The following is a 22029-nucleotide window of genomic DNA, read 5'->3' as shown; positions in this document are numbered from 1 at the left end:
GCCAATGAGACACGATCATCACATGCCACCGCGGCTGATTAAGAGGCTGACCATCCTTGAAACCTCTCTGCGTCTCGTTCCTCTTCTAAAAATCCATCCTGGCACACGTTGTCTGAGGAAATTTTCTCTGCTGCCGAACACTCGCATGCTCCCTTTAGGGTTGTGTCGTTTTAGATGTTCCTGTTCGGGCAGCGCCGGTTACGCAGGGCAGCTGTCCCTCCAATGAGCAATCAGACTTAGCCCAGTGAGACCACCGGCTGAGTCACCTGTCGACCTAATGAAGAAAAAAACCTTCCCGAGCTCTCTAAAGTTCTGTGAGGTGTGACGAAGTCTGTGGCTTATGTCTGGCTCAGGCGGCCAACCGCAGTGTGTGTGAGTGTGTGTTTGTTTGTGTGTGTTTCTTGGGTCTGGTAAGCTGCTCATCCCATCAATATCCACTGACTGGCTGTCTGATGGCTTCAGGTATAACCCCCCTGCTTCTGACGTATGTTGTCTGTTGGTGTGCTTCTATAATAAACTTCCATATGAGAGGTTGCCCGACAAAAGTAAAGAGTAACAGCTGCATTTACATCCACCTGTTGTATCCACATGTAAATCGGCATTGAAAGTAAGGAGTGCTAATAGTTAAAATGTTATTGAAAGAAAAGTTCAAATATTGCAAACAGCATGTTTTTATGCTTGGTTTGAAGTCGCAATGTTTCCCCTTGCAGTGTAAACCCGCCTAGTGAAACATATGTCCACTGAAGATGATGCCATGGAAGAAGAATAGCAGCACAAGAAAAACAGAAAATCAGATCTACAGTATGTGGAGCAAAAAGCAGACTTACTGCACTCGAATAAATCAATTGAACATAAAGTAAATGCCACATGTCTATCGCTATTAACCCTGTAAGGCTTACTGTTGTCATTTTACAACATTACTTTGAAGGTGGGGTAGGTAATTCACTTCAGAAACATGGAATGGAATGCTCTTAACATCCCGATAGCAATGAACACATGAAATGCTTTGACAATAAATACATAACAAAATGTCATGTGTGGAAGCCGTGGCGCTGTAAAAAGCACGACCAATCATCTGAGCCGGCTAAAGTAACTGGATGGCCTACCTGCCTGTCAGCCTTTCATCTGTGCACAAACTTATCTCGTGCCCTCATTGGTCATGTGCGTGTCCGTGTGTTGGAGGAGGGGCTCTGTGAGGAAGGCTGAAGGAAGGGGCAGATTTTTTCCGGTTGTGTATTTTCAAATTCTAGCGCACTCGAGCTGGTTTCTCCAAAATTACCCAACCCACCTTTAAGCTATCCTTAAAAAGTCAGTAAATGTTTTGGTTTTTTTAAAGACTACATTGACACAGTCAAAAGGTCCTTTTGTTCAGCCTCACAATGCTATTCTGCCAACAAAGATCTGCCCGACTGGTGCTGCGTCATCGTTTGCGTCATGACGTAACCGTCCCGTCTGAGGTCTCGCTTTTGGTCCCGATAATCCTTCTTGACTTTTTTCAATTTGTAGGTCAATAATGCTGCCCTCTGGCCATACACTCACACCACTTCCGAATCTTCAAACGAGCAACATCTCATTGTTTTATTGGACTGGATTTGTCCGATTCAAGTTAGTAAAATGCCTCAAATCTTTTTTTGTGATTATTATAATGTCTAGAACATGTACATATTTAGTTATTGTGGAATACATTCATCAAATTTGATTTTGATTAGCTTATGTCACACTGGGTCAGTGTGGTAGTCAAAATAGCATGAGCACCTGTCATGGACCCCGCCCTTCTTATATGTTCACATATGGAAATAAAACAGCAATAGAAAAATATAATGTATTTGATAATTCACTATAACTAAGTTCTAAATGTGTCCTCTGTTAAGATTTTGAATTAAGACCAGAATTGAATAAATTAATACATTATTTCTGATAAAAGTATGTGAAATTATATCTGTAGCAATATTTTAAACTCTACTTTTATCTTATCAGTTAATTGGTTACAAAAATACATTTAACTCTTCTCTGGTTCTGGCAGAAACAGTTAATTCATTCTGAAATGTTTTGGGACACTTGGATGGATCCCTTTTAGTACGATAATTAGCCTGTTATCATCAGCCAGACAGCAACGTGTGACTTGTGAACTGGTTTACCTGCATGTGTGTGTGGGTGTAGGTATTCCTTGTATTCTGATAATAGGCTAAGCCAGGTAGTATTGTGTGACTCAAGTGTACAATGTAAATAGGACTCAGATACCTGGAAGGGGGTGCTGCATGCATTCCTTTTAGGCAAGGCAAGTTTATCTATATAGCACTTTTCAACACAAGGCAATTCAAAGTGCTTTACAAAAAATGAAAGACATTAAGCATTAAAAAAGAAAAGCTAATAAAATAAACATTAAAAGGAAAAGTACATGGATAAAAGTTACAGTGCAGTTTAAGATGTGAATAGTTCAATTAAAAGCAGCGACAAAAAGAAAAGTCTTCAGCCTGGATTTGAAAGTAGTCAGAGTTGCAGCGGACCTGCAGGTTTCTGGGAGTCTGTTCCAGATATCTGGAGCATAATAACTGAACGCTGCTTCTCCATGTTTAGTTCTGACTCTGGGGACAGAAAGCTGACCAGTCCCTGAAGACCTGAGAGATCTGGATGGTTCATCATTTAGCAGGAGGTCAGAAATGTATTTTGGGCCTAAACCATTCAGTGCTTTATAAACCAGCAGCAGTATTTTGAAATCTATTCTTTGACACACAGGAAGCCAGTGTAAAGACTCCAGAACTGGAGTGATGTGATCCACTTTCTTAGTGTCAGTGAGGACTCGAGCAGCGGCGTTCTGAATCAGCTGCAGCTTCCTAATAGATTCTTTAGTGAGACCTGTGAAGACACCATTACAGTAGTCGAGTCTACAGAATGAACACTTGTCCCACCACCCTATCTATTCCTTCAGGTAATCTATTAGAATATAATAAGCATATGTATTATTGATACATATTTATTAATTACCTTTTCCATTTCTGAATGCCTCCAGCAAAGAGAGGCCCTCGATTAAGTGTGCAGGATGGGATTGCTGCCATCCATCATCCTTGCTGGGATCAACGCCTGGCTCCTCTGCAAAGCTCTAAATATGCCAACAGTTTCAGGCAGATCAAGCATCCTCTCTCATCCTGGTAAGAATGCATTTCTGCCATTTGTAATATTTCACTGTAATATTTGTTATATATATTATATATATATTATTTAAGCGACTTACATACTCAGTACTGTGGACAATCCCCACAGGAGCACTTTGGGGTGAAGTGTCTCAGGGACACAACGACATGCTGACTGCAGTGGGGTTTGAACCTGTGACCCCCTGATCCGAACACCTACGCACAACCCACTGCGCCACACGCCTCCCAATAGGCATGTATCTAAATTGATTCTGTTCTAATCAGGTGAACACAACTCCTCTGAAAACACCCAAGAGAGGACGACCATCTTCAGGCAGCGGGAGCCCAGCACCGACGGTGACATCAAGGAGCCCGTTGGTTACTCAGAAGAGACCCTCCTCAGGTGATGGGAGTCCAAGCGGGGCCCCACCCAAGAGATCACAGCCTCCACTGGATGTTGGGACTGTTTTTGGGACTACCATTGTATTCATATTTAATAAATGACTATTCATACAAAATATGACTGATGTGTGATTATCATTCATGCCATACTGATACAGGGCTAAGTAAGCAACCAATCCTGCGAATCGACCCTTAAGGCCCGGACACACCAAGCCGATTCTGGCCGTCGGTGGGCGTCGACACTCAGATTGGTGTGTCCCGCACCATCGTGTCTTTTCAGCCGGGCCGACACCTTTTCGGCCGAAAGGCTGTCGGCAAAATAAATCACTCTGATTGGCTGTTCAGCTCAGCGAATCAGTGCATGAGAAGCGAAACGGAAGTGAGGGACCCAAACAAACTATTAAGAAGGCAAATCTCAGGTTTCATTTAACTCCAGCTCTCGACACAGCTTTGGGAAAGCCCCGTGAGCTTCTCGCTGTAGAGTGAAAACGGAACACGCTATTTGTTGTTTGTTTATATCACGCAGTCTGTTCTTCTTCTCTCGGTTATCACGCAGTCTGTCTTCCGGTTGTTGCCTCTTGTGAATGACGAATACACACTACCGCCGCCTGCTGGTCGGGAGAGTTATTGCCACTCACGCATGCGCAGTGCGTACGTGCTTCTTGGCTGTCGGCTGAAGTCTTTGCGTGTGTTCCAGTGCGACACATGGCCAAGGAGACGCGAGGCGACACAACAGTCGGTGTCCGTCTGTGTCAGTTCTTTGGTGTCAGCTTGCTGTGTCCGGGCCTTTAGTTGTTCAATATATTATTCAGACAATGTGAGTAGAAATACAGGAATTCTGCTCCCACTTAAGCCCAACGTTGCAATATTACAACATTTCGCTAAAAACTTACCAAAACGTAAAAAATGTGAAAACTCTTTCATTTCTACTCCATAGGCTCCCTACAACAACATCTCAAAGGTCGACAAAACAAATGATAATGTTTTCTATATGTGGGCTTTACAGGGTTTAATAAGCATGAAATGGGGGCAAAGCTCAAAGACGGTACAGGATTTTCTATAAAGTTGTTCACATCACAGGCTCCTGTTTTGGCAAATGCGTAAAGGAAACTGTATACAGCATTCGGGGCAAAGCCTGTACCCAGTTTGGCCCTACGCTAAATTTAACAGAGAGACAGTCATTTAAACGAGCGTCCTTCTTAATCTCCAGATGTAATCGGACAGAATGATCGAACCTTCATAGTGACACGTTTCCACTGATTTCCAGACTTCTCTTTTCTCATTTTAATCCATTGGATAAAATGTGTGGCAGATCAAATCATGTGACTGTGTGGATTGAATAAAGTCAATTCTGGTGGTAAGAATAATAACAGGCGTGTTTGTGACAAAGACATGTATGGAAGCCCATTTCCGCCACTTGAAAAAAATAAAATCCCCATGAAAAGTCATAATTATGAGATAAAAAAGTCGAAATTATGAGATAAAAGTCATAATTATGAGATAAGAAAGTCACGCCACTAATGACAATAGTGTAGGCATACTGCTGCTGTGAGTTGCTCTAACTCTAACCCGTGAACGTTACCACAAAACTATAGGCATATATATTATATATATTATATTCATAACAGGTAATGTCAAAGCTATGAACTGCATTGTTGTAGTTTAGCTGCAATATAGGCTATATGTACCATCTAACATTTACAAAAGTCACCTGTAATAGTTACCTTATATAGGACTAGCATGGTGGAGAGCAGCAAGGTGATGAAGGGACCTTTGAAGACAGCGCCACTGCAGCGCATGCGCACTTCTTATCTCATAATTATGACTTTTCATGGGGATTTTATTTTTTTCAAGCGGCGGAAATGGGCTTCCATAACATGTATTCACCAGTTTTACATCTGTTATTTGTTGTCAATGTTTGTGGGAAATGCAAGGGGTTGCAATACCAAGTGGTGCCACTGGACACAATTGCTTTGGAGTTCGATTTTTCCATCAATTGAGGTTTAATCTGTTTTTGTTTGTAATATTTCTTCTCACTGCATAACAAAATAATGTGCACCTTATAGAGATTTGAACTAGTTAAATGAAAATAGAATCATATTAGCCTACCTTTTAACGTAACTTTCCTACACAATAAAATAATTTTGAATATCTAGCCAAACTATGTAATATTCCAGTTGTGTGTCAAGGAAAAAAGACAATGACCACGACTCCTATAATAAATAGATATTATACATATGCATAGGCTACTACAGATAATGTATTCAAAAAGCCTATACGGACATTATATTCTCCACTGAGTCAATAAAGAACATTACTATAATCATGGGTAACACTTTACAATAAGGTACACAAAATGTGCTTAGTTACTGAGGAACTACTAGATAGTTAATGGTTAGTTAATGAGTAGTTCCTGAGTGAACTAATGCTTAGTTGCTGGTAAACAGACTGGGGTACTGTATTAATGAATCATTCGTTAATGGTTACTTAATGAGGAGTTCCTGGGAGACTTTGATTGAAGCAATGGTCCGCTGCAGCAGGGCACATTTAAACCTGCCATCTTCGGCTGGCTTGGGTCCCACCCTGGATCAACTGGTGGAGGTGGATCCGATTGACCTTACCATTACTTAGGCCGTTTGGGTACGGTAAACTCAAGGAACGCAAACAAAAACAGTAGTTACCCATTACCTAATGATTACCTTACCGTTACTAAAACAGTAGTTACCCATTAACTAATGATTACCTTACCGTTACTAAAACAGTAGTTACCCATTAAGTAATGCTTACCTTACCATTCGTTAAGCATTGTGTGTCCCCTCAAGTAAAGTAATGCATCACAAACAGTAGTTACCCATTACCTAATGATAAACAAACAAACCCTGTGCACTCAAGTTTACATTTTTATTTAAACAACAATCCAAAGGACACTAATAATGAAAACGAGGTTGCTTTCAGAACTTGCGAAAGTGGCGTATGTCATGCAGCAATCTGCCTAAGGGACCATCTTTGTGTTCATTTGCCAGCCAATGTGTCCACTCGATCAAAGCAAGATGACTCTTCAGAGTCTTCACTGTGCGGTTATCCATTAATCCAAAGGGGAAGTGAGGAAGGAATGGATGTTTTTTTGGTTTGCACTTGTTTTTAGTTTTCTTTTATAAAAAGTATTTTTTATTTCCATTTTTTGTTGTTGTTATTTTCATCGTTGTTTGAATAAAAATGTAAAACTTCAGTGGCTGTAGATCCGTCATTGTCATCAACAGTGTTTGTTTGTTTGTTAAACTGATTAACTAATGGTGAGGTAATCATTAGTTAATGGGTAACTACTGTTTGTGATGCATTACTTTACTTGAGGGGACACACAATGCTTAACGAATGGTTAAGTAGGCATTAGGTAATGGGTAACTACTGTTTGTGATGCATTACTTTACTTGAGGGGACACACAATGCTTAACGAATGGTAAGGTAAGCATTACTTAATGGGTAACTACTGTTTTAGTAACGGTAAGGTAATCATTAGGTAATGGGTAACTACTGTTTTTGTTTGCGTTCCTTGAGTTTACCGTACCCAAACGGCCTAAGTAATGGTAAGGTCAATCGGATCCACCTCCACCAGTTGATCCAGGGTGGGACCCAAGCCAGCCGAAGATGGCAGGTTTAAATGTGCCCTGCTGCAGCGGACCATTGCTTCAATCAAAGTCTCCCAGGAACTCCTCATTAAGTAACCATTAACGAATAATTCATTAATACAGTACCCCAGTCTGTTTACCAGCAACTAAGCATTAGTTCACTCAGGAACTCCTCATTAAGTAACCATTAACGAATGATTCATTAATACAGTACCCCAGTCTGTTTACCAGTAACTAACTAACCATCCATCGCAGTCACTGAGGAACTACTCATTAACTAACCATTAACTATCTAGTAGTTCCTCAGTAACTAAGCACATTTTGTGTACCTTATTGTAAAGTGTTACCAATTATAATATTACACACATAGGATGGTGCGCCATTATTCCACGATGTGACACACGCATCTATCTCTTGCTGAACAGCGAGGGGAGGGAAGTAGGAGGAGGGCGGTGCGCAACCTCGGTGCCAATAGGCGCAGCGCTGTCTAATTAAAACCCTACCACGTAATCCCAGCGAACCATCCCCCCGTTTAAATCCACTCCACTGGCGCTCACCTCTTACACACACACACTGTCCTCCGCCGCAGCTAGCCTGTCCCAACCCGGCCTCTGGAGGAGAGAAAAAACCCGCCAGCACCAAGCACCAAAGCACCGCACCGCACCGCACCGCAGTCACTGCTGCCTCTCGCCTGCACGGTGACATGGTTTGCAGGGATCGGCTGCTGTAGCCAAGGGCCACTTAGTCACTGAGTGTGTGTGTGTGCGTGTGTGTGTGTGGATGTGTGTGCAGTAAAGAAGAAGGCAGCAGCTGTACGGAGATCCAGCAGCACGACACATCAGGAACGAAGCGAGCCGAGCATCCGTGCATCTCTCCCCGGCTGTCCTGCACCCCGGCCCCGCTGCACCGGAGCAGGGACACGGTCCTCCCCAACAGAGACCCAGCATTATCGGGTAAGAACGAGAGTCTTCGTATATGTAGGAGTCGGAGAGGTTTGCCGAGCGTGCATTATTAATGTTTTCTGCAATGCTTTGGCAAATGTGATGAATTCGGTGTCAGAACAAGCGACGCAGACGCTTTTATTTACCCGGAGAAACGGTGTTTTTTCCGGCTGTGCGGGGACAATAACCCGATGAGTAGTGTAGCATAGCACCGTGTGACCTGAACACATTCCCGTGTACTCCCTGCAGTTAGTTGGATTCATTATAAGACTGATGTTGTGTGTGCATTCAATCTTGCTTTATTCCAGTTAGAATACAACACATCTTGTTGTTCAGCCAATAGGATGAGAGTGATATTAGCCTGCCATCTTTTTTATGAATGATCTCTACTTGGGACAGGAGTGGAGGGAGGATGGTGCGCATGGTGGGGCTCTTGATTTCCTAGCTCTCCTCCATCTCCTCTGTCTTACTGCTACGAGGTGCATTTATCATCCAGGAATAGGCAGACAGGGAAAAGAAAGAGATTGCATTTCATCCGCTTATTTCCTGCCTTATTTCTGCCTTACTGATCAGGCTGTAATATTCCTGTTGAGAGTGTGTGATGAATTACTCTGACTGACACAGTTAATAACAACATTTTCTATAGCAACCAGAGATGTGACTGTCTATATCTATATATATATATATAAAAGTATGCGTGTTTAAGTGGATACATTAGTCAATAAATTGATGTACTGAAAAACAATTAATTGAATTCAAATATGTCACAAAATGCTGAATACTATTGACATGTCTGGATTGATTTCCTATTAAAGTGGTTTAGACATTTAAAGGCATCACCTTAAATAATTCACCATTTCCACATTGTGTACACCAAACAATAATAAGTGTATCAAATGATAATGAAAAAAAACATGAGTTATATCAACATTATAGAGCGATTCTCCAATCAGGCTGCTTTTATCCGTTCATTAGTAAGTTCACAGAGATTTAAATTGGATATTTACTGTAAGAATAGTGAGCTTATAACAACATTAGTCGAGCAACCCTCTGCATAGTATAGTTATGGTCTCAAGTGAGTCCGGGGAGTACAGTAAATAACTCACTGACTGGTAATAGCTTGCAAGCAGCCTTACTTACCAAGCAGTGCGGTTATAATGGAGCTCCATCAACCTCTGCATCTCATATATCAAGTAACCGTGATTTACAATTGTATCCATATTGGAAATCTCTAGCTGATTGATCTTAATGCTGGAACCAAATCAATAAAGTAATAGTCAGAGACCGAGAGCATGCCAGCTTGAATACACATGTGTCGTATGTGATAACAAGTCTGTTCATGACGGATGTAGTGCTTTACAACACCGATTTGAAACAGTTGTCTAGTATCCCTTCACTTAAATGATTCCTGTCCGACTTGGCTGAAAGTAAAGTGAAGAAAGCCACCTGCATATATCTACAGAGGAATGTCCAAACGAGCCGGTTGAAGGGCCGAAAGGCACCGTGGTTACTCAGTCGTCGTAATTTAGGGAGGCTAATAGAGAAGAGAGTGATGAGAGGTCCTATAATGAGTCCGGCGGGGGGTGCGACCCCGGGTTAATGAGAATGCGGTGGAGGAGTGGTCCGAACAAATTGATTTGTGTCGGGATATGTGCGCTAAGGAAACGTGCTAAACTCAATTGACTCCAGATTGGGAGACGGGCCAAAGCCCTGCTGCTGATGTTTAGGTTTCGCCTGCAGTACTTTTCCAGTTGTTACATAAGAACATACATGTGTGCTGAGGTCCTGCTGTCTCGCCTGCACACACACACACACACACACACACACACACACACACACACACACACACACACACACACACACACACACACACACACACACACACACACACACACACACACACACACACACACACACACACACACACACACACACACACACACACACACACACACACTCATGATATATATATATATATATACTAGGGCTGAAAAAAAATTAACGCCACTAATTATTTTAACGCGATTAACGCATGTGTATTTATGAGAAAGGTTCCAGGTTGAATTGAGGCGAATATTTGTAATGTTCAGAGGTTATGTGTTTAATATAGAATATTTGTCATTGTTCAAATGATAATAAACATTAGCATAAAGCATATTTGTCCACTCATATGTTGATAAGAGTATTAAAAACTTGAAAAATATTCCTCTAAGGTACATTTAGAACAGATAAAAAATGTGCGATTAATTTGCGATTAATCGCGATTAACTATTTAAATCGACTGACAGCCCTAATTTATACAGATCAGACGAGGTTTTAACCCCAAGGTGTTGCACACGGAGCATGATGCAGTCCCGGCGCAGGTTGGTTTCATCATCTCTCTTCCATGGATCGTTCATGTGTCTTCGTGTGTATGTCTCTTCCTGCAGGCTCTCACAGTAGCAGTAGTGTTGTGTCTCATATATAGATGACCTTGCTGTCGTGCAATGCTGCTAGAAATTCTTTTCCAGATGCCCCTGACCGCATGTATGCATGGCATTCATAAGCACGGCATCAAAGTCACTTTCAATTAAGGACTCAGTCTTGCCACGTGAGCACAGGTCAGTGGAGGATCATGGGATAGAAACACTCCGAGACCGCGGTGGTGCCTCCGTGCCTGTGGTCGGATACACTTGCCCCTGCTGTTTGTGCGTCTTCTGGCAGCGTGATGGATGCGGAAGGCCAGAAGAATGTTCTCTGTGGATAACTCTTGCGGGGTTTATGGGAACGAATAGACCGTACTCATTAGGAGAAAAGCAAAGAGACGGACAGTTTAAAATGGCTGTGTGGTCTGGTGGTAAATCAGTAATGGGGAGGACATTGCTTTTTGTCCTTTCTGAGACATGTTACATTCTGCCTTTAGCATGTTGTTTTTAGCAATAAGCTAATGCCACTTTCCCATTCAACTTTATCACCATCACGATCTGCTTTTAGGCATTCGACACAGCTTGAAGCGCAGTTTACATTTCTTTGACATGCAACCTTCTTTTAGCCTTGCAAAATATGCAGTGGAAGTTGTAGGGCGCTGTAATACTGCTGCAAGTGTGACTTTGACACCAAATACTGTAATGGGTTTCCCTTCTTCTACTAAGAGTACACTTTGGTTTGATTGTAGGACCCAGATGTATCGTATTTTACATAATTAAGACAAGAAACCACAGAAAATCATTATTTGTTTATCAATTACTCACCCAGTATGACCTTGAAGTCTTGTTTTTTTCTCGCATGCCACCACGGTGAACAGAAACTAAAAACCCTGCCCGTTTCGAACCATTGAGAAAAGCAGGGACAAAAGCAGAAATACAACAAGTACCAAATTGGAGCTCAATATCTGGCAGACACCTTTGCATTCAGGTCAGAATATATGGCTCATTGTAGGGACATAATTAAAATCTCAGGGTCATGAACTATGGCGCAATCGTTCCCTCACCTTCACCAGGTTTACTTGGTTGCCTTAACTCATACAATATAAGTTAACAAATTACCATTTTTGTTGCCTCTGTTGTGAAGACGTATGTTTTAGGAGCAGATATAGGGCCTTTGCTAAATGCACTCAATTCACTATACCCTGTAGAAGGTTTTCAGTCCCTTTGTTTGGGTGAAAAAACACCGGATAGTTCTTTTCCCATAATGCATCTCAGTGGCATCTTTCATCAGAGCCTCTCTGCATCCTAAATGTCCACCTCGTCCTCCTTGCTTTGTCACGCAATTTCTCAAGCCTGAGTCTAAAAATAATCCTGATGAAACCACTATGACGTCCGTGTTGTTTTGTTTCTTCTCAGAGACACAGAGGACAGGCTGAGTCTCATTCCTCATGACTAGTAAGGGAACTTAAGTCACGAAGCGAGGACACAGTTGCATATTTATTTAAAAAAAACATGTTCTTGGTAAGGCTTCTCTCTGTGTTTTTATCGGGTGTGGGCTGCATGGTTTGACACGAGGTCTGTGTTTCCCATGTTTCCTATAATCTGCCCTGATCCTGCAGGGAGGGGCGTCTCCTGGCCATCACACATCCATCCCATAACGCCCCCAATAAGGCGTAGGCAGCAGCTGCTCTGGAAGTGGACGCTGAAGCAAAGATATCCCAATCAATCCAGATGTGACGCCCCGTGTCACTTCACAGCTGGGGAGGAGTGGGTCCTTGTTAGAGCTTCCTGCCTGTGTGACTCAACCTGAAGGCATGTTTCCAGTAGTAGAGGTTGTATCTGGATCATGAATCGTGGCTGCCCCTTTTGTTTGGCAGCGGTCCTGCTGACACATGGTGTTATTTTTGGCAGCACCTGGAAGATTGGTGACATTTCATTTTGATTTGTTCCGTTCATGGTATGCACAACTTAAAGGTGGGGTAGGTAGGTTTCAGAAACCGGCTCGAGATACACTTTTTGCTATATTCCATGGAATGCTCTTAACATCCTGATAGCAATGAATATCTGAAGTGCTTTGACAAAAAATCCATAAAAAAATGTCATCTGTAGAAGCCGTGATACTGTAAAAAGTACAACCAATCCGTTTAGCCTACCTGCCTGTCAGCCTTCCATCGGGGCACAAACTTATCTCGTGCCCTCATTGGTCATGTGTGCGTTCGTGTGTGTTGGAGGAGGGGCTCTGTGAGGAAGTGGCAGATTTTCTCCGGTTGTGTATTTTCAAATTCTAGCGATCTCGAGCCGGTTTCTCAAACTTACCTACCCCACCTTTAATGTATAACAATTATTTACAAAACATGTCTCTATAAACACACCGTACCCGAAAAGGAGCAGGGAGAAGAAGATAATCGTATATTACCTGCCCCTTTCTAAAAAAAAAAATTAGAAAAAGATGGTCTGTCTTCATATGTTCTTATTCACAGCCAATCATAACAGTATCGTAGGAAAATAAGAGAAACACAAAAACGTAGAAAAACAATACTTAGTGCGCAACCTCGGTGCCAATAGGCGCAGCGCTGTCTAATTAAAAGCCTACCACGTAATCCCACTTGACAGTTAACGGAAAGAAACAAAAAAAAACAACACCTGAACAAGGAACAACATCTGAGTCAATCGAATAATCACAAACGGTTTTTAAGTTTTAAATACTAGTTTTTACTTGTTGGTATAATATTAATGTATGTGGTGAGGAAATGTCTGACAAGCTGTTGTTTACTTTATCGTCACATGATTTCTGTTACGCTCCTCGTAAAGAGACACAAAACTTGAACCCGCTATGCAAGAACACTGGGACGGAGACTGAGGTGAAGTGTCAAAAAGACTGGATTTAATAAGTCCACAAAAACCCAGGCAGGGGACAAAGCAAACTGAACAGAGTGGGGAGAACGTGGAGCAGGGCTGAGACGCAGGTTGGGCTGGACGCGGCAGGCAGGACGGAATGGAATGTGGAGTTTCTGGAACAGGCAAAAAACAGAACAGGATTAGCATACGGACATATCCAACAGGAAGAGTATACGAAAGAACTAGAAAATCTAGTCAGCCGGAACTGGAGTTTACCACTGTGAGCAGTGGCGGAGCTGGTGGGTGGCTCGGTGTGGCCACGGCCACCCCCGGCTGAATCCTGGCCACCCTATTGGCCACCCCAAACACCCTCACCACGGGGGCCCAAACTATTTTAGAACATTAAGAAAACAATGTTTAAGTAGCCTTTCATCATTCATCAATAATTAACATTAATAGGATATTATATCGATAATTATATAATAATATCGATACTCACTAAACTTACAATTCATTGAACTTATTTTCTTCCAAAAGTTAATTATCCAAAGCCTCGAACACCCCCCTCTATTGACATGTAATGGTTTGGTCCTGCCTCCAAACGGCCCTTTCTAGCAGAGAGTGAGAGCATGTGAGGAGCAGGGATGCTAGTACTACTTGTGAACGATGTCTCAACGACTCACAAAGTGAGGCTTTCAGAAGAGAAACGAAAGGAGAGAAAGACAAGAGAGAGGGACTAAAGGGCGACAGGATGTCACCCAGTTTTTCAAAGAAAAGGTGGGTGTGGTCTATGAGTGGTGGAAATGTGTCTGTTAGCTACGCGTAGTCCATTGTACATAATACTTGTTATGTTTTTTTTACTAAGCTGACATTAAGTGCTGTTAATATCTATACAGGTTTTTAATGTCACTGCTCTTTTAGCTGACATTTAGTAAATGCAGGTACATTTTTAGCAGCTATTCACTAAATCAGTTGTCCCTCCCCTGGTGCCAGGACCAACAGATCCATCTCTCGACTCAGCAGCCCTGTCCCCCCATAAGTGTTATATTTTCACAGCTCAGTGTCAGTAAATATTAGTATTGGACTACAAGATAGATGCAAGCCTGTACAGGTAGAGTTATTTAAAGCATAAATGAGTGGGTTGGGTTCTGGAGGTGTGGTTACAGCAAGTGTGCTTGGTTGGCGTGGCCTGGGCCTGGTGGTGGGGCCCTGATGTATTTCCATGGGGCCCAGAATCCCTGCTGTGTATGTTCCAGAGGTCAGGACCTATAACACATTGACGACCCAATAGCATCGTGAGGCTGAACAGAAGGACCTGTTGACTATGTAAATGTAGTCTTTTAAAAAAACAAAACATTTACTGACTTTTTTAGGATAGCTTCAAGTAATGTTGTAAAATTACAACCGGGGGCCTTACAGGGTTAAGGGCTATTGTTTATTGTTATTTGCTTTAAGATGTTTATTCTTAACCAATCATTGAATTGAAAAACTCTTATTTAAATGATGTGTGTGTGTCTCTGTATTCCTGGTGATGACACACTGAGAGAATGAGCTCATAGGGCTGCTGATCACCATAAGCTAAACGGTCTGTATATTGCACTACCTTTGTATAATGTCAGCTTCGTTGATACTTTGCCTGCGGGAATACGAAAAAAATTGTTCAATATACTGAATATTATTTGATCTATTCCACCACTTAATCCCAAATAATGTAGAGGTGCCTTAAATAACCCCTTGTTTTCTAGTGAGATGTATTTTTATGTTCATATAATAGTGATTTCAATGCCACCCCAAAATGATCACTGGTTCCATCCTGGCCACCCCACTGAAAATGTCCTAGCTCCGCCACTGACTGCGAGTATACGAAGAACTGGCGAAGTCTGATGATCGAACCGGAGTCTTAAGCTGCAGCAGGTGAGTGGTGGCAATCAGTGATGATGAGAAACAGGAGGTGAGTTGGCGGAAAACGGAAAGTAGATCGACCACGCCCAGCCAGGAAGACAGACAAAAGGAGAAGGAGAAGGAGATACCGCCATTCCTCACCATTTCTGAATTATTGGCTTGAAGTCTGAACATTTTCCAACACTTAGCAAAGCATTGACAAAGCTTCTGTCATACTCTATCGTACTGCGAGCACTCTCTGTTCATACGGTGGTGACCTCGTCCGCTATCTCCCACTCCTGTACAACTTCAAGAAACCAGAGCATCGGTAGAATGCCTTTTCATGGTTTTCAACACAAGTGCAGAGGTCATGGATCAGGTGTGTCGTTACAGTGAGGGTTTGCTTACTGATGTCCGGTGGTCCAGTCAGTGAAACACATGTCCTCTGCTTTGTTTGCCTTTTCACTGCCGTTCAATTCATGGTAAAAATTCAGGCTGGAATTACAGAGAGGAAGTTTTAAAGTATTGCGAGTGTTACCTCGTTAGCATTGACAGTCCTGACACATTCACATTATCAGTGTTATCATTAGGATTGTCTATGTGGTACGTTTATTATCTTTTTTCGTCTATGGCACGTCTGTTTGTCCTTCGTTGAGGTCTGTGGCTCAGTGGGGTAGTGCGCTGATCTTTGAATCAGAGGATAGCAAGTTCGAGTCCCACTGCAGTCAGCATATCGTTGTGTATGTAAGTCGTTTGGATAAAAGCGTCTAACAAGGGACATGTAATGTGTCCTCCCTTCTTACCTCTGTTAATTGTGAGATTTATTTTTGGAGTGTTTCCTTTTGCACTGTGAGGGTCATATGCTGGAGAAACTGTAAAGAGGCAAATGCGATATTGGGCTATATATAAAACATTTGATGTATGTAACTGAACCTGGAGGAAGGAGGTTGTTGCCACTGCTTTGTGGATGCTTTTAAATGAGTCAAAACAAATCAGTTATGGAGCTTAAGCATGCTTGTTCAAATCCCTCTTTGTTGGGACATCTGGCTGAATCCAATCAAAACGCACCGGGTCAGAATCATTTGACACGCATCGGATGGTATGTCATTTAGTCTTCTAATACAAATCTAATAAAGCAGGGACAGAGAGGCGCGTCAAAAGATCAGAGGATTAAAGTTAAAATAAGTTTGGAGATGTTACAAGTTTGCTTCGTGTTCTCTTGCCGGCTTCGACTCCTCTGACTAGGAGGCTGAAAGGGCAGCCAATTAGTTGCAGGGCTCGCCATGTGTTTTAGCTAATGAAGTCAGAGGGGAGAAAAGTGTGTGTGTGTGTGTGTGTGTGTGTGTGTGTGTGTGTGTGTGTGTGTGTGTGTGTGTGTGTGTGTGTGTGTGTGTGTGTGTGTGTGTGTGTGTGTGTGTGTGTGTGTGTGTGTGTGTGTGTGTGTGTGTGCGCCAACAGCTCTCAGCTGATAAAGACACACTCCATTGATACCTTTGTTGAGATCATATCTCCGAGCAACCTTTTCCTCCACTGCCACGTATCACTCCTCTCCAGACCAGAACATATTTCTCTCCCCCGTCTCACTCCTTGACGTAATTTCATTTCCCGCTTTTGCCTTTCATCTTCTCTCGGTACATGTTCCTCATATCTACGTGTCCATTTCAAAGGGCTGAACTCTGACGGGGGTTTGATTAGTGTCTTCAGACCGAGAAGCAGAACAGGAATATTTTATTTTCTTGTAGCTCCCCTCTGATTCTCCTCAATGCCGCATTTAGAGTCCTCGCATCAAGCCTTTCAGACATTAATCATGGACGACATGCAGCAGCAGTACACTTTGTTTCTTGTCTTTGTCTTTTTTAATTCTTCCTGCACAACAACGGAACATTCGGTGCTCCTGTTGTCTGACCTATTGCCGTTGTAATATCATGGATGTCACAAGCTATTTCTTTCAATATTGGTGGTGGTCACCCTGTTTGGCCAAACCAGCCTCGCAGACTCGAGTACATCTGACAGTTTCTCCTTCAGTGTTGTAACTCTGGCATTAGCGTTGTTTAAACACCTGTGGTTTTAAAAGAAGGCTGTAGAATATATCCAGAAGAAGGTCAAAGCTGCACCGAATACCGCTGCCTTGGACTCTTCCTTTTTCATTTGCCGGGGGAATTCCTGTAATAATTTCTCACCGTTGATTCTATCCGTTCTTTATTAAATGTTGATAATGCAACATCAGTCAGCATTAAAATGATGAAGTGACCGCAGAGCACCTAACGCTATTACTGGGGATTCGGTCCCTTAGTCATGTGATTCAGTGTGTTACCTGCCCTATGAGACATTTTGCAAAGCTCCGCTAGCCGATCTGGTCATAACGCTGAAGAAACAAAAAACTGTTTAAAACTGGGACATGTTTTTTTGCCTTTGATGTAGAGAGAACAGAGTAGAAGTAGAAGATAAAGACAGGTCGGTATGACATGGCAACATGGTGGAAAGTAACCCAGTACATTCACTCAAGAACTATACTTAAGTACACATTTCAGGTACTTTACCATATTCATTTGATACTACTTTCTATTCTTCTACTCTACTCCATTTTGGATTCAAATGTTTGTACATTTTACTCCACTGCATTTATTTTACAGATGTATTTACTTGTTACTTTATAAATTCACCTTTTTGAAATATGTGTATTTGGTATAGATCAAACCATCCGACATTATATTTAAATAACTAGACTCACGAGTTGGATAACAGTAAATGAAGTAAGGGATAATGCGAGGCGGTCATTATGGGGAAAATAACACCCGACAGGCAGATCAGGAGCCTGACGCGAAGCGGAGGGATCTTGATCAGCATTAGTACGTGGCCACATTATCAACAAAGTAACGATATGACTCCCAATATTAATTGAAATGCTTTTATAGATTTAGAAAATGTTTTTATTGATTTAAAAAATAGTAGGCTATTATGTTTTTTAAACGACATGCATCCGCTAAGAAAAATAGTCCGTTGTTACTGTTTGAAGTAACGTAGCAACGGCAGGAACTGCTTCGATAGTGTTTTTGAGGAGCTTTTTGATTACAGATTTGAAAACATCGTTGCTTGCTTTAAAATTAGCACAATTCATGATGTCAAACCTTGGAAAGTATCTTGATATCCCTGCCCTGATGCCAAAGTAACTGCACACTGAATATCTGTCGCCGTCTGATGTCTATGTCAGGACCGCTGCGTAAAAAGGAGGGTTTCTGCCCCGTTACTTCTCCGCTGTTTTCTTGTCCCAGTTCGAAAAGAAAACTGCATGCAGTTTGCTTTTCGGCCAAACTGTATACAGTTCAATCGACCGGACTTCTTTCTGCAGATGTGAACGTCCTTAACAACGGTCAATAAATCCTTGACAGCGCTCTGTCTGTTCTGGATTAACAACGTGTCACGTGTTCTGAGTTGACCAATCAGTATCGAGTATTCAACTAAACCATGTAATACATGGCAGTAATATTGCTAAGACGTTTTTTGTTCCCGATTCTTAAATATCAAGATGTATTGCTTTTGCTTTACAATATTTTAAAACAGGATGGATGTATCAAGGATGGATTTAAATCCGGGGACGTTGCAGTTACATAGCATGAGCTCTAACCAAAACTGAGACGTTTTTACTTTCTGTAAAAAAAGGTCATTCCCTTCCAAACATGTACCATCTTGCACAGCTTTGTATTAAAGATGAATAAGAAGAAAACCAGCCCTCAACAAAGAGAGGTCCAGAAGCTTGTGAAGACGGATGTATGACAACATAAACCTGACCTGAGAAATGGAAATAGGTAAAGCCTTGAATTCATGGGTGGATTGCAGGACAAAAGGAGGATGAGGATGGAGGTAGGAACTGATGTGTCTGACATTGAGTCGGTAAAGGAGTTATACGCCGGACAGGGTTTGTTAAGATTTGAAGCACCAGTTTTAATCATTAACTATCTAGAGTCCAGACAGGGAAGAGCAGGGCTGACGGATGAAGCTGCTGTGTGTAAATCTCTGTCGTATCAAGGAGAGTACTCGGGGTAAACTCCTGACAACTCATCGCCATGTCATATATCTTCCATCTTCTCTGACCTGTAGAAGGTCCCTGGACTTTGGAGGAAATGTACTATGGGTCCGGTATCTAAAGTCACATCTCTGGAGTCACTCCATGAGAACCTCGATTACTTTTAAGACATCTGGAAAAGAACAAAAACCAGATCGCTATTGACTGATGAACATTATACGTGATAGGCTAAGGGGGCGGGACATCGCTAAGCGATTGACCAATCACAACAGAGCCGGCCAGCTAACCAATCAGAGCAGACTGGGCTCTGGTTTTAGACAGAGGGTGAAAAGAGGTGCTGCAGCACAGGTATATGAGAAAAATAACGAGCTTTTTGAACATTAAAGCATGGAGACATGTCACAAAATACAGATATGAACCTGAAGATGAGTATAATAGGGCTCCTTTAAAATGTAAACAACATCCCAACTGAGGAAGCATTTCCTGGACCCATTGGGATTTACCCACATTAGTCTCACCAAATCCTGTGGGAGATGTCCATTGGCTTAAGCATGAAACGGAACAATTAGTGCCTTTCATGTGCTTCCTTCAGGGAGGAGGTGTTGCCCCCGAGAGGTGGCACAGACAGATATGTGAGTTGTTGTAATCCATCAGCTGGCTCTTTGTCAGTGTTGGTGACGAGCGGCGAGGACAACAGCAATGCAAGCGTACTTCTATGTATTATACTTGCTGTCTTGATCCATTTGTGTATTGACTCCTGGTGAACATGAACAGAGACTATCTGAAAATTATTTTAATTTTATTTATTTTTTTATTTTTTTTATTATTTATTTTTTTGGTACTTTGTTATAATTATTAATCTGAGTGAAAAAAAAGAAAAAAAGAGAATATATATATATATTATTGTTATATTTTTTTGTTTCTGACATGTTCAATAAATTGACTAAACTAAACTAAACTTCAGTCTGCACGCCAAACGGTCCCTGTGAGACGCCAAAGCTTCCCTCTGGAGCAGAATATGTATTTTACGGAAGAATAACCACCAGCTGTGTGTCTCCACTGCAGCCAGGTTGTTATAAGCAGAGAAGTTGTTTCTGCATTTCTATTTATATGAGTAGAGCAGTATTGCCACGGTGACGGGAGCGAGGAAAATGTTCTTGGTGAAGAATGATAACCTGGTTTCTTACCATGACAGCATCAATTAAGCTCTGCGTGTTTTCTACCTGCAGCAGAAGCAGAGGGCCAATCAGAAATAAGAAAATCGATGTGGCGCCGGCTGGCTTGGATTTATTTACAAGCAGCTGTAATGACTGCAGACTCGTTGCGCCTGCTGCTCTGCAATCACAATGCAATCCCTTTTCTTCTGGAGCTGTGAGCAAAAGAGAAGAAGCATTATTCTGTATTCAATTACATGTGCTCTCAGGGAATGGCAGATACTTCCATTATGTGGACTGCTGTAAAGACAACTGAGAGAACTTACATTTTAATCAGTAACTTGCACAACATATTCAAATAAGCCTTTTTAATTGTCCCGACACGTTTTCTTTGCTGCTTTTGATCGGATATGAATGATTAACGGGGGCCGGGCTGTTCTGGCGCTACAGGCTACATCGTTTAGATGTTTTTATCACGCTCATGTCGGTGATGAATAGTTCTGTAGAAGTCTTGTGGGGCCTGTTATGGTGTTGTGACTTCCAAATGAGAATAAGTTACTGAATCAATTGTTAGTAAGTGTGTTCTGGTGGATATAAGAGGAGCACAGGTTGTTCATCTTTTGATTTTACGATAGAAACATCCTCAATGGCCGCCTTGTTGCATTCAACGGCAGTTACTTAACCCTGTGGACGTTTTTGTCCATATGGGTAATTTTTCACTTTTCATTTTGCAATAACTTTGGTTGTGTTGGTGCAAACGGCCTGCATTTTTGTAACAAGGCTATTTTCTCGATCTATTTTGGAATTCAATTTTAAATTTTTCAAATCGGTCTTTAATTCACTGTGTAACAAATCGACTACGCAAATTAGTCATTCGAGACAAAAATGTCCACTGCAAAAGACTTTGATAAAAACATTATATTAAAAGGTTTTTTTCACAACTTTTTTGGGTTCAATCTTTAAAGCAACTTCCGCCCTAATAGAAGATACCAAAAATGTAATCATTTTCAGGATTGTAACCCAAATTTCAATGCCATTTTGAAAACATGAAACCGCTGTTTTCTTTCATGATGAAAACAGAGAAAATTAGTTATTTTCCCAAAAATACATATCTGGAGACTGGCTCTTTTTTTTATCACAGTCTTGGATATGTCAAAGATTAGCAACAAAATGGATTTGTTTGCATTATTAGTTTTTGCACAAAATCAGATTGAACAAAAAAGTTACAAATTAGTCATTCGGGACAAAAAAGTCCACCTCCAAAAACTGTTCTAAAATGACAACAGATTAATATTTTTTAAAAATGTTTGGGGTTAAATCTTTCAATCAACTTCAGTCCTGATCAAAAATACCAAATGTTAAATTATGTTCAGGATTTTAACCCTTGAACTGCCAGTTTGAAAACATGAATTTGCGTTTTCTATAAAAAACATGCACAAAAAGGCAGTTATTTTAAAAGAGAAACCAACATGCCCTGTTGTCGTGAGAGAGAAAGTGCAGAAGGAAGCATCCATTGAACTCAGGTTGCTGCTCTGATGCTAGCTCAGATACTTGGCCTCTCATCTCGGGTGCAAGGTCATCAATGTTTGGGCTCTGAGCGGAGGAGACCCTCAGGATGGAGTGAAGG

The 22029-nt window shown here is 41.7% G+C and overlaps 1 protein-coding gene across 1 annotated transcript in view; it reads left to right on the top strand.

The window, feature by feature from the left end:
• The first annotated feature begins 7711 nt into the window (after positions 1-7711).
• Positions 7712-22029, top strand: part of LOC117455535 (hippocalcin-like protein 1) — a 56632-nt gene continuing 42314 nt past the window's right edge. The window contains exon 1 of the mRNA XM_034095068.2: positions 7712-8112. The gene's annotated coding sequence lies outside the window, so the exon portion shown is untranslated. The remainder of the gene's footprint in view (positions 8113-22029) is intronic.

The sequence above is a fragment of the Pseudochaenichthys georgianus genome, chromosome 11 (assembly GCF_902827115.2).
Source record: "Pseudochaenichthys georgianus chromosome 11, fPseGeo1.2, whole genome shotgun sequence".
NCBI lineage: Eukaryota > Metazoa > Chordata > Actinopteri > Perciformes > Channichthyidae > Pseudochaenichthys > Pseudochaenichthys georgianus.
This window is presented reverse-complemented; position numbering and strand designations above follow the sequence as displayed.